Source organism: Physeter macrocephalus, chromosome 20 (assembly GCF_002837175.3).
Source record: "Physeter macrocephalus isolate SW-GA chromosome 20, ASM283717v5, whole genome shotgun sequence".
Lineage (NCBI taxonomy): Eukaryota > Metazoa > Chordata > Mammalia > Artiodactyla > Physeteridae > Physeter > Physeter macrocephalus.
Window position 1 is genome coordinate 66,994,261 of NC_041233.1, and position 16,076 is coordinate 67,010,336.

General features: G+C 45.1%; 1 protein-coding gene across 2 annotated transcripts in view; it reads left to right on the forward strand.

The window, feature by feature from the left end:
• The first annotated feature begins 674 nt into the window (after window positions 1-674).
• The window catches only part of ACSL5 (acyl-CoA synthetase long chain family member 5), a 42,585-nt gene continuing 27,183 nt past the window's right edge, over window positions 675-16,076 (forward strand). For both annotated transcript variants that reach the window (XM_028481584.2, XM_007120874.4), the window contains exon 1: window positions 675-924. The gene's annotated coding sequence lies outside the window, so the exon portion shown is untranslated. The remainder of the gene's footprint in view (window positions 925-16,076) is intronic.

Sequence of the window (16,076 nt, forward strand, 5' to 3'; positions counted from 1 at the left end):
GCAGGCTCAGCGGCCATGGCTCACGGGCCCAGCCGCTCCGCGGCACGTGGGATCCTCCCAGACCGGGGCACGAACCCAGGTCCCCTGCATCGGCAGGCGGACTCTCAACCACTGCGCCACCAGGGAAGCCCAGAATACATTTTTAATTAAAAATTTGAGGTACGAAAAGGATGTGTCAGAGGAAAGGAACAGATCTCCGTGGCTGTCCCCGTCGTTCCTGACGTGCTTGTTTTCTTGGCTTTATCAGCACTGCTTCGGGGACTGAGGCAGGCTCACTGAGGACTGGAGAGTGGGTGACACAGTGCACGGCGGGCCGGCAACGCTGGCCAGGCCAGGCTGGCGTCCAGGTGTCCCCCACGGTCTTGGGAAGGATGCGAGGGCCACGGTGCCCTGTGGCTGGACCTCCCTGTCCTGGGAACCCAGGGAGGGAGTCTCACCTCTCTGACACTGGTGGTCTGCAGGGGGCACCTCCGTCATCTCCGTCTGGTTTTTGGTCTTGGTTTAGCGGTAGTCAGACAAACAGGGAGAGTGTGAGTTGCGTGGATGCAGGCTGGCTTCTGTGTCAGCCGCTAGGGACTGATGGTAAAGGCTTTGAAACCGAGCCAGGAGAGCTTTAGCGGCTTTTCTCCTTCTGGTCAGAACGCTTCCACTTTCAGTTGTGAAAGAAAAACCAGGAAGTGAAGTCCCCGAGCACGTTAGAAGCTGGCCATGGCCTGACTCCCGGCACGGGGCAGCTCAGACAGGGGCCTGACGGCTCAGATGGCTCAGAACCGGGGACCCTCGGCCTGCAGACGTGCTCTGAAGCCCCTGTGACTCTGGAGGAACCGGGGGTGAGGGGAGAGGACAGGGACTCGTGCCACGAGGAACTCAGAGCCAGGAGGCCCCATTCACTGGAAGCACCAAGAGATGCGGCCCCCTCGCAGGGTAAGGGGGCAGCTGGAGGGGGTGTTTAGCAAGGGGTCTCGTGGGTATGGGGCAGAAGCCCAGGTGGCATCCTGACCCCCAGCTCTGGCGAATCTGCAGCTTGCTGTGTCACGGGCACGTGTCAGTGCTCACTCTCTCCCTGGTCTCTAAGGGACTTCTTTAAACCCTCCTCATCAGGAGGGTGGAGGAGAAGGAGGAGTGTGGAGGAGTCCTTTCTCCTGCCTCTCTTGGGGAAGGGGAACCACAACCCAGACCCCTTTTTGTGGGCCTGAGCCTCTGCCTGTAGCTCGCCTGTGCTGCACTGGGGGTTGTCCTCAATTTTCCTGATGGATTTTCAGTCCTTCTGAGGGAAGAGCTGCCCGATGCGTGACTAATGGAATGGTTTCTGGATGAAGTTGGATCTGTTTTAAGGAGTAGGGCCACAAGTTGAATCTAAGATGAACTTGACCTTCAAGGAGTGAGTGTTGCAAAGGGACTCCATAGTTGGGGCTTACTACCTTGTGTGGGTATCCATCTCTTTGGTGATTTGAAAAGTAGGATTGGATCTATAGCTCCAGTTTGTAGGTAATTGGTATTCTCTAACAGAGGCAGTCTTAAAAAAATAATAGAATTAAATTAAACTTAATTTAATTTAATTGAAAAATAAAAGATTGGTTCAGTTAAAAAAAAAGAAAAGGAATAATTGGTTTTGGTGACCCCTCCCTCTGTATTACAGCATGAGAGTTACTTTACGGTTGTCCCCTCCAATGGACAAGTATTTGGGGTGAACACAGAATAGTCTTGGAAGAGACTTGGTATAAAATCTTGTAGGGCTTCCCTGGTGGCGCAGTGGTTGAGAATCCGCCTGCCGATGCAGGGGACACGGGTTCGTGCCCCGGTCCGGGAAGATCCCATATGCCGCGGAGCGGCTGGGCCCGTGAGCCTGCGCGTCCGGAGCCTGCGCTCCACAACGGGAGAGGCCACAGCAGTGAGAGGCCCGCATACCGCAAAAACAAAAACAAAAACAAAAACAAAAACAAAAAAAATCTTGTAGGCATCACTTGTATGCTTGGCACAATAAAAGGGACAAAAACTGAAAACAAGAGTCACAAATACGTATAGAAGAGGCAGGCAATAGAGCTAAGTAAAGTAGGTGATATGTAATAAGATGCAGGTAAGAGGCAAAATGCAAGGCAGGTGCACCCAGATAAACATACTCCAACTTAACGGGTTTTTTTCAAACATTATCCAGACCAAACAGAATGCTTCAGCCCATCATTTGGTGAGGTCCTGACCTGAAATAGTCTTTTCTCCCAACTTTTATTCTAACTCTCTGGGGGCAGTAACACCTAAAATAATATCAGTGTATCATTGAGTGCCTAGGCCCTAAACCTGCAGTGAGGGCCACAGATGCTAGAGGAAGGCTGTGTGTCCAGGAAGGAGAAAGGAAGGAAACTAAGGGGGAGGGGGAAGAGGAAGCCAGTTACGCACCAGCTCATAGTGGGTACTCTGACATTTCATTAAGACGGTATTAGGAGATGGGTGGTTAAGAGAGGTGAAGCCACCTTCCCAAGATCACAAAGCTTCCAGCTGTCAACTGGAACAGAAGCTGCAGTTGGTGTGATGTTAAAAACCGTGTTCCATCGACTCCTGTGTAGAGTTACTCTCTCTCTGGATTTCCTAGAAATTTTCATTTTTAAAAAGATTCTTATGTACGGCGACCCAGGAAGATACTGACTTCATATATTTATTAGAGACTTTTCAGGTTGACATTCTTCTAGAATGTAAATATTACAGCTACCATTCTTTCAATATTTACTGTGGGGCAGTGCTGTGCTTACTGTTTGTTTTGTTTTGTTTAAATTTATTTATTTTATTTATTTATTTTTGGCTGCATTGGGCCCTCGTTGCTGCATGTGGGCTTTCTCTAGTTGCAGCAAGCGGGGGCTACTCTTTGTCGTGGTGCGCGGGCTTCTCATTGCAATGGCTTCTCTTATTGCAGAGCACGGGCTCCAGGTGCACGGGCTTCAGTAGTTGTGGCTCGCGGGCTCTAGAGCCCAGGCTCAGTAGTTGTGGTGCACGGGCTTAGTTGCTCCGTGGCATGTGGGATCTTCCCGGGCCAGGACCCCAACCCGTGTCCCCAGCATTGGCAGGCGGATTCGTAACCACTGCACCTCCAGCGAAGCCCCTGGTAGGTATGTTTTTTTGTAGACAGGGGAACCAAGACTTAGAAATAAACTGGACGCAGTATGAAGAGATTGGAGCTGGCATTTGAACTCTGGCTCATTTAGTTCTGAAGGCAAACTCTGCCCCCACTTCTGATGAGTCTAGTTTAGTGCATGGACCAGAGAATTAGAAACTGGGAGAAACTTTTTTCTTGCAAATCCTCCCACTTTCAAATCCATAGAAATGGAAAGTAGATCGATCCTTGGTTGCCAGGGATTGGGAGGAAAGAGGAATAGGGAGTAACTGCTTAATGGGTACAGGATTTCCTTTGGGGATGATGAAAGTGTTTTGAAACTAGATAGAGGTGGTCGTTGCACAACATTGTGAATGTACCAAATGGTGCTGAATTGTTCACTTTAAAGTGGTTAATTTTATGTTATGTGAATTGGACCTCAAAAAAAAAAATCCCTCCCACCTCTAGGCAGGTGAATTCCTAAACCAGGATTTGGCGATATTTTTAGAAATCAGGAAGGAGGTTTCTGTTTCTGTCTGTCTCATATGCTTGGCCAGCAGATGAACTGACCCTCATTTGTTGTGTGACCTGAGGTGACTCGTGTCTGGAGGCACCCTACGAGAGTGACGTGTCCCCAGCAGCCCTGAGGTCAGCCTTCGCTGCTCTCGCCGCACTCTGCTATAAACACATCCCGGTCTGTTTCTCCCCCATGTGACCATGCACCATGAGATCAGAAATGTACTCTCTCGTTCTTCCCCTGGCAGAGAGCCTGGTATTTTCAGGCTCTTAATTCACGTCATTTGAATACATACGAGTTTTGGAGTTTGGAAGGTCAGGCAGCCCTTGTACTGCTGTGGCGAGGCCATGGTACCAACCCTCTGTGGGGAAGCTTGTTGTAGATCTCTGGGTCTCCATGGGTCACTCTACTCTAAGAGTTGTGAGGTTGCGAGTGGCTTGTGGGAGGATGCAGGGGTGCGGTAGGGCTGAGGGAGATGGCAGGGTCAGAGCTCAGAGGTGAACCATGTGATCCCCAACTAGAAATCCTCTGTTTAAATAGAAATGAGGAGTTGTTAAGACGTTTGTATGTAAGTCGAAGGGCAGTTATACTACAAAGATCATGACCATCTCTTCTCTTTGGGGACATCTCGAAATAGAACATCTGATATTGACAAGGAGTTAGAAACTGACTTAAGTGGAAGAGGGAGAAAGAGAGCTCATCTTCACTGAGGGCTTCCTATGTGCTGGACAGCACACTGGAAAGTCTAACCATAGTATCCCTTTTTTTTTTTGCGGTACGCGGGCCTCTCACTGCTGTGGCCTCTCCCTTTGCGGAGCACAGGCTCCAGACGCACAGGCTCAGCGGCCATGGCTCACGGGCCCAGCCGCTCCGCGGCGTGTGGGATCTTCCCCGACCGGGGCACGAACCCGCGTCCCCTGCATCGGCAGGCGGACTCTCAACCACTGCGCCACCAGGGAAGCCCCATAGTATCCCTTTTAAGTAGAGATAATTACCTACCCCTTCTGGTGTGCAGTGGAGGGAAACTGATGCTCAGTGACATTAAATAACTGTCCCAGGGCCACATATCTGGTAAGTGGTAGGGCTGTTGCTCTGGTACCTGGAAAGGCAAAGGCCTTAAATGTTTGCCACTGGCAATGAGACTATTGGGAATAAAGCTGCTTGTTGACACACTGAATCTGGTGACCCCTGACTTGCCCGACCAGGTAGTGAGTGGGCTGATTCTGCAGAGACCTCTTTCACAGCCTCCTGCATCAGCCTGTCTTCATCCTGGCCTGGGTGATGGGGTCCTAGCACTTTGTCCAGCCTATCTTTATACAGGCTCTTATCAACTCCAGGGGATGGTACTGGTTCTCCTGACCTCAGCACTCTCATGATTCACTTGGTCAGCAATAGGCTTGGGAGGCCTTTGGGAATGTTTACTGAGACAAGAATGTCCTCAGGGTAGAGCTTCTGGACTATGACTTGTTGGAAGCACAGTAGTAGATCAAGGTTGACTAAGTCGATCTAAGATCCAGTGGGATTAGTCACTGCCTGTCACCAGCCTATGAGTGGCTCAGCAGCTATCCTGTGTGATCTTCATGGACTGAGTTAAGAGAATTTTGGCATTTGACTTAATGAAGGCTTTCCTGATAAATCCCACCCCACCAAGGCCTGGCACCCCAAGGCTCTCTGGTGTTTGTGAACCAAATGACTCCAGTGGTGTAGGGTCTATACCAGGCCCCAGACACTGTCTTACTCAGCCCTTTGGAGGCTTTGTCTTTTTTCCCTTTCAACTAAAATTGGTCCTCTGATGGTCCTCTATCTCCATCAGACACGTCTCTTCACCATTTCCCTTCACGCTTGTCCCACTTTGGTGCCTCTAACGGTGCTGCACCTCTCACCACACATCCGGGTATTCCTCTTCCTCTCTTCTACTTAGGTTTATCCAACCTAATATGGTGACTGCTCTCTCCATGGAAAAGTAGATGGAGAGACACAGACAACAATGGAGAAAGATAGTTTGGTGACAGTGACCCTGGTTGGAATCATAGTTGGGGTCTTACCAGCCATTGGCCTCCTTGGTGGAGTAGTCATCCTTGATTGACCCTGGACACAAGACTATTGTCGATACAGCCAGGGGATCAAGGACCCCACGTCCTTGAGGGTCTAGTGCTCCTTAGACCACCTCCACCTACTCCAGTCTACACTGGCCTCTCTCTTCTTCATATTCATTAGCTCATCTTGCACGCTGAATCCTTGTATAAGTGATTTCAGTGTTCGATGGACCCATAAGTCCCCAGAGGGCAGGAGCTGTGCCTTCTAAGTGTTTGGCCCTTTGCACACAGCACAGTGCTGGGCATACACTGAGTCTAAGATCTTGGTTTGCCTTATTCAAAGGAAATTATACGTAAATTTAAAGTGCAGAGGGTAAATGTATCTCTTGCCACATACATACTTTCCCCAGTATGTATGGAGAAGATGCTCCCAAAGCTGGGGTACATTCCACAGAGCATTTGTTTCCTGCCTGGGGAATTGGCTTTATCCCCTACTGGACTATGAACTCTGAGTGTCGTTTCCCCATGCTGGACACACTGCCTGGCACATAGTAGGTGCTCATATATTCAAATGCTTGTAGGATGAGTGAACCTTGACCTCACTCGAGTTGGGTTGCTTAGTGTTGCCCTTGCTATAGCAGGAAGTCCGGCTGTGGCATTTCTGAGGAGGGCTCAGCGGCTCTCCCCACCCACCCCCCGACCCCCCACTGTGTCTAGGCACACATTGTGTCATTGCGGGATTAAGTTTTGCAACCTGTTTCCTTCAGTAGATTCCCCTCCCTAGGTGCCTTTCTCTGAACTTGTGCTAATGGTGAGCGAAAGGGGAGGGTGACTCGATGGCCCTCGGTGGGTTCCCCCCGTATCTCGGGCACAGGGCTGCGTTAAGATAGCCTCTGCCTGGGAGTGCTCACAGCTCAAGTTGTCAGCTGAGCCCCAGGAACCCCCGAGACCCAAACCCAAGGAAAGAGCTGATCCGACTCCTACAGCTTTTCCTGTGCTATTCAGTAGCAAAGATATCACCAGTGGATGAGCATCGAAACCCTGAGGATTTATTTACGGTTATGTTTGCTGGCGGGTCAGGGAACTTTCCCAAGCCTAGACCTCACCTTCTCTCTGCCAGCCGCCTGACAAACTGGAACTGTTGGGTGTGGCCTAGGAATTGGGCTAGAAAAAACAAATGTGGGAGATTAGTATCTCGTCCCTGTTTTTTTGGCTTTTATTTTTTAAGATTTTTTGATGTGGACCATTTCTAAAGACTTTTTTTGAATTTGTTACCATATTGCTTCTGTTTTATGTATTGTTTTTTTGGCCCTGAGGCATGTGAGATCTTAGCTCCCTGACCAGGAATCGAACCTGCACCCCCTGCATTGGAAGGTGAAGTCTTAACCATTAGACCGCCAGGGAAGTCCCTCTGTTTCCTGTTTTAGTTATTTAAGCACTCACAGAATCTTTCCGGGGTGTGGAAATGACTGCTTCGCCACCCTTGGGGTTTTAACAGGGATACCCTTTGATAATGCTGTCTTCCTGCTTGGCCACACGTGAATGACCCTGTGGAGGTGACAAGGAGGCCCTTTCCCATCTGCCTGGGGACATCCCATGGGGTGTGTGCTTCGGAGCACGCTGGGTGCCAGGCCCCCAGGGGAGGAGAGCCACTCAGGCCTGGGAACCCGGCGCTGCTTGGTGGAGAAGGCTAGTGCCAGGCGGTGGCCTGAGCACCCAGGCGCTGGTGAGTGGCTGAGAAGTTATCTGTAGGCTCGTAGGTTGGGATGTTACACGAGCCTCTGTTCTCAGCAACTGCTGAGAATGTTGAAAGATGCACTTTCGGGTCCCCTTTGGCCCCATGACTCAACCTTCACCTTTGGTTTCTTATCCACTAAGGGAATGAATGAAAAACGTTTCCACCCTCAGAGCTGCCATCCAGACCGGCCGGTAATGTGAGTGCAGAGAAGAGGCTACTGATGGAATGTAGCTTTAGTGGTGGGAGAGCTGTACTTCTAGAAATGAGGGTGAGGCTGTATTCTCAGGGGTAGTCACATGAAATGCCACCAACCAAGGTGGTAGAACTTTCTAAGTCAGCTGCCTTAGTCAGAAGTGGGATAATTCAGAGTTGTTCATTTTACGTTTTGGTTTTTTTTTAATAAAGCATGCATATTACAGATTAAATGATACATCCTCTCAAGTGTTACCGTCCCAATGATACCTACTGTAACCTCCCTAATTAAAATTCACCCCCTGCTGTACCCTCAATCCTCTTTCCCTAATATAGTTTTTATTCCACAGTATTCTATAATCTAGTTCTTGTTCAGGCTTGTCGCCAAACTCCCAATAAAATACAACCCCACAAGAGCAGGGTTTCACTGCTATATCCCCAGCACCTGGAATGATGCTGATGATATACAGTGAAGCCCTTAAATATCTTTGGCTGAATGACTGAATACTCAAAACTTTCTGGACAATCCATTCATAATTTCTCCTCCTCAGTCTGTCTTTTCATATGAGGATTATTCTTCCAGAAACACAAAAGCATACACTACACTGTCCAAGCGTTTTTTTCCTTTCTACTTGATAGTATTTCACATAGTTCTTTCCTTATCAGTATATACAGACCTGCTTTATTCTCCTTACTACCTGCCAAGAATGCCATTGTGTGTAAGTGCTATAATTTATCTGGTTACTCTCCTATCAAGGAAGGCTTTCCTGTTTTCTGACATTATCAGTAATCCTATAGATTAATGATAATGAACAGAATAGCTCATACCTGAGCCCATGCGTCAGGCTTTGTTCTAAGCACCATACAGGTACATGAACTCCTTTAATCATGGTGACGGCCTTACGAGGGAGATACTAGTATTGCCATTTTACGGATGAGAAAGCACACAGAAGTTATCTACGCTAGGTCACAAAGCTGACCACAGACAAGGATTGAGCGCAGTGTGACGCAGAGTCCATATTCCTAAGCGGTGCCTCAAATAGCCATTTAAAGTGATGCACTTTTTAATTGAACTGATGTCTTTCTATGGAATAAATTACTAGTAGAGTCATTAGGTCAAAGGGAACACATTTTAAATTGTGGTAGTGGGCAATTGGCACATCCCTACGGAGGCTGCCCCAAGTTTACGTCTTCGTGACTGATAGTGCATTTTGTACTGTTTCATCACCGCTAATCTAAATGATGGGCAAAAGGCATTTCATTTAAATTTGCATTTTAAAAAACTATACGTGAAGTTGAATGTCTCTCCCTGGTTTTAAGTAAGCTGTTTGTTTTGCCATGAACTTTCTGGTCATGCCCTCTGCCCTTGGTTTTACTGGGTTGTATTTTGTTTTTCATGGATTTCTACGCATTTCTACTGAGGAAATGAGCTCTTTGCCTATCTGGAATATTTGATATTTTTCCCAGTTTATCTTTGACTTTTGTCTCTGGTATCTGTTCTGCAGGGCAAATATCTTTTAAAGTTTTGTGTAGTCAAAGTTGCCAACATTTTCCTTTTATAGGTTCTAGGTTTTGTGTCTGTCTTGAGTCTTCCCCATGCCAAGATTATAAAAAACAATTCTCTCCTACTTTTTATCCTCAAATACTCTCATGGTTTTCAATGTTTTATATTTAGTCTTTGATCCATCTCCAATGTAGTTTTGTTTTAGGGGTAAGACAGTAATCACCTTTCGGTATTCTCTCTGAATGGCTAGTCACTTGTCTCAACACATTGACTGTAAGTGAAAAAAATCTATCTTGATTTGGACTGCAGTTTAGTATATGATAATAGCATCCACTGGGAGTATTTCAGGATTATCTCATCACATAGATTTGTCTATGTATGACCAATAGAAAACTTCTATAGCTCCACAGTAAGCAAATTTGGTAATGTTTGGGTAACCTCTCTGCTACCCACCCAATTCTGGTTACTTTTCAAAAACTTTCTATTTTTGTAAGTTTTATTTTTCTGGGTGAACTTTAACTTTTTAATTTCCCAAGAAAATCCTGTTGGTCTTTGTTAGGGTTGCATTAAATGTATAAATTTATTTAGGGAGATTGAACCCCTTAACTATTTCAAGTATGTCTTTCCATTATTCAAGCCTTTTTATGTCCCTCGGATGTGAACTTTTTAAATGTAGGTTTTACACATTTATTCTTATATACACTATTGGGAATGGCACCTTTTCCATTATTTTCGAGTTAGTTATTTGCACAAAATATAGGAAAGCTATCGACTTTCTGGCTACTGATTTGGTAACTGGCCACCTTACTGAAATATCTCATGGTTTCTAATTGCCTCTTATTTCTTTAGAGAGATTTTAGGATTCCCTTCTCAGCAATTTTTTTTTAAATTGGGAAATATGACAATAAATTTTATCTTAGCTATAACTGAATGTTGGCCCTTTCTGACTCATTTAAGATAACATGGGTAGCTGAGGTTTACCCTCCTTAGGAACCAATGCTTTTCCATTTTTTAAATTTTGTATTGAAATATAGTTGATTTACAATGTTGTGCTAGTTTCAGGTATACAGCAAAGTGATTCAGTTATACATATATATAACATATATATTCCTTTATTACATTCTCTGCCATTATAGGTTATTACAAGATACTGAGTATAGTTCCTTGTGCTATACAGTAGGTCCTCATATCAGCCTTTTCTCTAAGTTTTGCGAAAGAGGATTGTTGTCTCAAATCATGTTATGTTTTATTTCTTATTAGAAGAAAACTCCATGTGCTACAGAAGAGTAAACTGGTGTTAAGGAAAGGTGAAAACTCCTTAGCTCCAGAACTCTGAAAAAGCTGGGTGAAGGATCTTACCATAGAACTCTTATCTGGTTCACATTCATTGCATATAAAGGAAAAGGTTATCAGATCCTCCCAGGTATGCTCATGAGGCTATTGGTTTGTAATGTCCTATTGACTTGTTGCCATTACTTTGGGGTTTGCCTATATATATTAACTACGCAATTAAGGAATGATATGGAGGGCTCCTAAATTGGAGGTGGCAGAAATTTAGGGAAATAACAATGGAGGCTGGCAGGAAAGCAGAACTTTCATATACAGCCTCCATAATAACACACAGGACCCTTTGGAGTCATTATGAGTTGAGAAGATTTGTGACATAGTGTCTAGGAGAGAGTAAGTAATTCAGTATGGAAGAATGTGTTAATTAACTGCGTGTAAGAACTTGGGGACTCTGGTCTCCCTTTCAATGAACTTTCTGTCACCACAGAATGAGCCCATACATGCAAGAGAAGAGAAAACCAATTAAGTCCAAATGAGTGTGCCACTTTCTAGAAGGCAGATTTTTTTAAAGCTTATAATTGCAATCTGTATCTCATTACTGAATAGAAAATAATTCGTTCTTCAAGACTAAAAGCAAAGATAATTAGTCTTATTGTCCTTTGAATTCCAAAAACCCAGGGCAACAGAATCACGTATTTCTAGGCTGGACCTTTTACCCACTGAACACTGTAGATGACTTCATTTGATAAGATCCATCCTGCAGATTCTTCCAAGCCTGGAGGAGTAGACTGATCCTGACTGGTTTTTGATATATGTTAGAAATACATCATTTCACCATCCATCATCCCGAACCTAATACCCTGCCAAAATATTGACCAGGAGTACCTATCTCAAGATTGTCCAGAGTGACTTTTGATGATTTAAGATTGGAGAGTTTGGGGGTGGGAGAGTTTTATTAAGGGAAAAGTGGGTCAACTGAGAGTATTTAGAACAGATAATTCGGAACTAGAAAACTGGTCATTTATTCAGGAACCACTCATTGAAAGTTTACTCTGTGCCAGGCATGGTGCAGGCATTGGAAGCACAGCAGTGAACAAAACAAAAATCCTTGTTCCACTTAAAGCATCAGTTCAGTAGGGGCAATGGCCCATAATGGACCAGGACTATTTCAGATAGCAAACAGTGACATGGAGAAGAGAAAGCAGGGTCCATGATAGTGACTGAGGTGGAAAGGGCAACATTAAATAGGGTGATCAGAGAGAACCTCCGAGGAAATGACATTGGAGTTGAGATCAGACCTACAAGCAATACACAACCATTTCAGATCTGGGGAACAGTGTTTCAGGCAAAAAGAAGAGCAGATACAGAGACCCTAAGATGGGAGTGGACTTATGCTTGAAGAGCAGAATACACAGCAGAAAAATAAAATCTTTTAAGTGAAAGGGACTATCAAAAGACAAATTATTTATAGACTATAGGGATATTCTAAAAGATTCATAGCAATAAACATAGTTGACCAAAAACATGAATATTAGAGTAGAAGGAGGTCATTTAAGGACTTTATCCAAGGAAAATGAGACAATGAAGACATGCTACCCCAAATCTTCAAAGGAGCAAAACCCAAAGCTGATTGTGGGGTGGTCATAACCTAGGTACCAAGGCTGGTCCTGAGAGCTTGCAAGCAGGTGTGAAGGCAGGAGGTGTCCTTCAGCAAGCTTGGGAATTCAACGTGTCAGGAGCCAGATGAGTAATGTTGGCTGTGGCCATTCAAACCACAGAGGAAGTGAGGGCCCTGGAGAGTGAGTCAAGGGGAAGGGCTGAGGACAGATGGGCATCCTGGGGTATGGGACGAAGGCATGTCACTATTACCACATCAGAAAGTGGAGGAAGCTTTCCACTTGGGGCCACCCTGTGGCTTGTTCAACCATCTGTAGATAACCTCAAACAAGAACTCCCAGATACAGTGTAACACAGCTCTCCTTCCTCTTTTCTTTACTGCTATTGCGCTTGTCCCTACTCCATTCTTTCCCAACTGGGAGTGACGTTAAGGGAAGAGGAAAAGCTTGCAGGGGTTCCGTGAAGTGACCGATCCAGAATTGTAATTTGAGTGACACATGACGAGAGAGATGGTGGCTTCTCCCCTTGTTTACTTGAACATATCTGGAAATGTTCATAGTTTCTAAAGTTTAGAATGGCAACCAGTCCAGTACTGGTGTAACCTGAAGGTCTTGCCTTCTCTCAGACCCTCGGTTTCTCCCATTTAAACAGTGAGAGAGTTACATGATATGGTTGCAAATCCTCTCTAGTGCTAGCATCCTAGGTTCAAAATGTGTGTGTGTGCTGTGCATTAAAAAGGAGACTATCAAGATAGTGAAAAGACAACCTACACGTTGGGAGAAAATATTTGCAAATCATATATCTGGTAAGGTTCTAGTATCAGAATATATAAAGAAGGCTTACAAGTCAACAAGAAAAAGTCAAACAGCCCAATTTAAAAACAGGCAAAGGACTGCAATAGACATTTCTTCACAGAAGAAATACAAACGGCCAAAAAGCACATGAAAAGTTGCTAAACATCATTAGTCATTCGGGAAATGCAAATCAAAATCAAAATGAGATGTCATTTCACACCCATTAGAATGGCTATTATTTTTTTTTAAAGAAAAGAAAATAGCAAATGTTGGTAAAGATGTAAAGAAATTGGAATCCTCTACATTGCTGGTTGGAATGTAAAATGATAGAGCTACTGTGGAAAACTGGTGGTTCTTCAAAGAATTAAACGTAAAATTACCATGTGACCCAGCATTTCCACTACTGTTTACCCCAAAGAATTGAAAATAGGTATTCAAACAAAACTTGTATACAAATGTTCATAGCACTATTCACCCCAGCCAAAATGTGGAAATAACCCAAATATCTACCAACTGATGACTGGATCAGCAAAATGTGGTCTATCCATACAATGGAACATTCTTCAGCCATTAGAAGGAATGAAGTACTGATACATGCTAAACCTTAAACATGGATAAACCTTAAAAATATTATGCTGAGTGAAAGAAGTTAGACACAAAGAGTCGCATATTACATGATTCCATTTATACTAAATATTCAGAATGGGTAAATACATGGAAACAGAAAGTAAATTAGTGGTTGCCAGGGGTGAGGGGGAGGAGAGAGTGGGAGTTACAGTTTAATGGGTGCGTGGTTTCCGCTTTTGGGGTGATGAAAATGTTTTGGAAATAACTAGAGATGGTGGTTGCACAGCACTGTGAATGTATTAAATGCTGCTAAATTGTACATTTTAAAATTGTTTATTCCATGTTATATGAATTTTACCTCAATTTTTTAAAATGTGGGGAGGCAGGGAAGAAGCATCTGAAATTCTGTGTATATCCTATTTGGATACCTGGTCAGCAATAGCAAACAAAGTGAGTAAGCTATTTCAGTTGACAAATACATCTTTCAGTGTTTTCTGCAAATAAAGTCCCTTGCCAGTGTAGGCAAGGTAGTGAAGTGGCCAGGCTCATCCCATTTGCGGGCCATAAGACAGGAGTATACCTAAAAGGAGTGCTCAGGAATTGGCAGACCGTGGTCCGGATTAAACCAGATGTGTTTTCGTTTATCCCATACCAGACCCTTACTAATGGAGCCAGAAGTTAAAATTGAGGTTTCATAAAAATCCAGTGTTCCAGGTTTTCTAGGGAGTAAAGAATCCGACCATCTGGTGACCCTGGGCTCACATTACTACATGGTAAGAATCAGCCTGGGTGGACAGCAGGTGCCACCTTTAGACTGGCCATGGGTTCTTTCTCTCTCTCCTCCCTTTGTGTTACCTGCCAGGCAATTCACCCTCCTTCTTCTGCCTTCTCACACTGCCACATTTCACCTTTAGACCCTCTTTTGAAGACGTTGTTTGCAAAGTCTCCCATTAAGTCTCCAACTGAAATATAAAGCTGCCATGTGTAAGAAGAGGGCAAAAGTCCTCAGTGCGACAATCTGTTCTTGTATCCAAGAAGGGAGGTGCAGGTAAGAATCCTCTACTTGAGGAGGGATGAAGGCAAAGGGTAGAATCCCAGATTCTAAGGTACCACCAGACTGGTGGCAGTACCCCAGGCTGAGGAAAGGGGTTGGCAGTAGGCAGAGATGGCTGAGCGCAAAGCAGGTTTCCTCTCCCTTTGGCATTGCTACCTGTCCTGTGAATTTTGCAGCTTCCCCTGGGGCAGTCCCCCTTTCTCAGCCTGGGGTGGGTGGCCGGCCTTGGAATGGTGTCCCGCATGGCTGGCTCTTTAATATGCTTTGCCTCCTGGACTGCCTTACCACACAATTTTGGCTAAGGCTGGATTCCAAAAATCCCAGCTCTCAGAATCCTGGCAGGTGGTCATAATAGCACCTGTTGTTAGGTAAACTAGCACCTTTGGGGTCTGGCTTTTTTTTTAATCTTCTTTTTCTTTACCTAAACACAATGTGGAAGAAACCAAAGAGTTGAGACAGTAATCCCAGTCTCTGGAAGTTCAATTTTCCTCCATAAAATGGAAAGGGACTACTCCAAACTCAGGTAATAACCAATCAAGGGGTAGAAAAATGATGAAAAGTGACTCAGGGTTTCTTGTGACTGTTAACTGTTCCCACACAAAATTTCTAGGCTTTATAGCCTTTGTTAGAGTGGAATGAACTGTTTCCCTTAATGGCAAAAGTTCCAGATGCCAGCTAACGGCAGCTGTCCCAAAGCTCTAAGGGTGGCTATGACTTTTTATTGGACTTGCTTTGCTCTCTTGATTTTGAGTAGGAATGTTTGGTTTCATCTCTGAGATATAGGGCGTTGCAGTAAACTTTAAAGAATACAAAATCTGAAATGGCTTTGCTGTGACCTGTAAGGTGCCAGACGAATTCAGTCTCCTTGAACTGTGCGGCTAGACTCTATATGGAAAAAATGGGTTGTGATTTTGTAGATTTTAATGGGGAAGCAGCAGTGGCAAATGGTGAGTGACCTTGGACAAGTCACTACTTCTGGGAGTTTCTTTTTTTTTTGTCTGTAAAATGCGATTTCAATTAGATAATCCATGCAAACAACCCAGCTCAGGGCCTGGCATAGAGTTGGTGCTCATTTGTTTGATGCTGTTATTGTCCTAGTCAAGTCTGAAAGTTGTGAGGCAAGAGCTGAGAGAGGTGGCTTCAGCGAGAATAAGTTCCTAGGACCCACTCAAATGTTAATGCCTCCTGTTAGAGTAGTTTGAAGCTGGAAACTACAAGAAAAGCTGAGTTGTGGGGGAAGACTGTTTCCTTTGGTTCGCTGAGATCACTTCCTGGCCTAAATCTTCAATGCTCACCTGCTACCATGTGTCAGGCCCGTTCTCCTGCATCCTTCCTGCAGACCTGGCTAAAGTTGCCTCCAATAAAAATGGTTCCTCCGGGCTCCCTGGAGGAGAGGACTTTGGACCTGGCAAGTTGTGATGCTGTTGATCTCTGAGACCCTCCTGATGGGTCAGAAAAGAAAGCAATGAGCAAGGCATATCTGGCCAGCAGAAAATGTCTTTCACAGGAGAATGCTTCATTTCTAAGATGGGTGGTGTCACCTCTCCTGAGGTTCCCTCTTCTGTCTAGTTTATACTAGGGAGATGCAGTTGCAAGAGTCCTTCGTGACCCTCGGTCTGCTTGGGCAGGGGGAGCTCTCTGGAGCCCCCTTCTCTGACTACCAGCTTATTTTGGGTCCAGAGGGCTTC